The sequence below is a fragment of the Triplophysa rosa genome, linkage group LG24 (genome assembly GCF_024868665.1).
Source record: "Triplophysa rosa linkage group LG24, Trosa_1v2, whole genome shotgun sequence".
NCBI classification, from domain to species: domain Eukaryota; kingdom Metazoa; phylum Chordata; class Actinopteri; order Cypriniformes; family Nemacheilidae; genus Triplophysa; species Triplophysa rosa.
Window position 1 is genome coordinate 15431721 of NC_079913.1, and position 929 is coordinate 15432649.

Sequence of the window (929 nt, forward strand, 5' to 3'; positions counted from 1 at the left end):
CGATATAATAACAAAAGAAAAGTACTATAGGTTACAAAACACATTCAAGTCCATGCGTTGTGTTTCGGGTAAATACAAATGTTCCATGTAGCTAGCACGCTCTGTGCTAACTTCTAACAATCAGCTGCTACCCCCGTGTCTACTTTGAGGTTGTAGTACAGCCCATAATGTTGGCACCCATGTGGTACGCAATGAAGATGAAACGCTGATTTCAAAAAGAGTACAGTTACATATACAGTTTATGAATAACATAATATAACAATTTTTTTTGGCCAAAGTTACCAGAATAAGTTGGTAACCTTGCTTCGAACACATAGGGTTGACTACTTACAATACATAAATCTTTGTACTGATATACGAAGAACATATGGTAACACGGACTACCTGATCGGTGGACATAGTTTGAACGACGTATCTGGGTCCGTCGGCTTAGTAAACAAACTCACGCGTATTGAGCTGCCAGCGGGAAATCTTTGCGACAGTTTTTACGACACTACATACAGACAATTCTGCTTATCAACCACATGGGGCAATAGTGAGCAAAAGTTGCTCGTTGGTGCTTTAAAGTTGACACAACTTGGAGTACTTTAAACACACACCGTGTTTAAAAACCTTTCATATGAATATTGAGGGTGAAGAGCCCAACTCAAGGACACACGAATCACCATGATGGTGACTACATAGAAGACTAAGTCAAAGCAAAAATGTAAGATAAGTGAACATTTTATTACAGTGTACAACAACAAAAGACCACAGTATAAGACATTTGTGCGCAGATTATCTTCCTACTTCAAGAGAATACATGTGCGCTTGGTTTGTTTAGACACAACATTTGTGATGATTTGAATTTAAACCACCATTACAACACTGCTCACAAAAATAAGCATGAAAGGACCTGTCACATCAACATTGGCATACAAGAACATTGC